At 49.7% G+C, this 304-nt stretch overlaps 1 pseudogene; it reads right to left on the bottom strand.

Moving 5' to 3' along the window:
• Positions 1 to 116, bottom strand: LOC136635697 (5S ribosomal RNA; annotated as a pseudogene).
• Between the last annotated feature and the right edge of the window lie 188 nt (positions 117 to 304).

Raw genomic sequence — 304 nt, 5'->3', positions numbered from 1 at the left:
AGCCTACAGCACCCGGTATTCTCAGGCGGTCTCCCATCCAAGTACTAACCAGGCCTGACCCTGCTTAGCTTCCGAGATCAGACAAGATCAGGGATGTGCAGGGTAAAGACATAAACCTCCATAAAAATGGCAAACGTTTGCATAGGTCAGAGGCACGTGTAGCTTCAACCCATGGGGTACATGGATTCAGAAATACTAGAGCTGGAAGGGCGCTTTGGAGGTCATCTAGTTCAACCCCCTTCCAAAGTCAAAGGGGTCACCGCAGAGTGCATTTTTCATATTAACCAACCCCCTTCCTCCAAAG

This window comes from Tiliqua scincoides, chromosome 16 (assembly GCF_035046505.1).
Source record: "Tiliqua scincoides isolate rTilSci1 chromosome 16, rTilSci1.hap2, whole genome shotgun sequence".
NCBI lineage: Eukaryota > Metazoa > Chordata > Lepidosauria > Squamata > Scincidae > Tiliqua > Tiliqua scincoides.
This window is presented reverse-complemented; position numbering and strand designations above follow the sequence as displayed.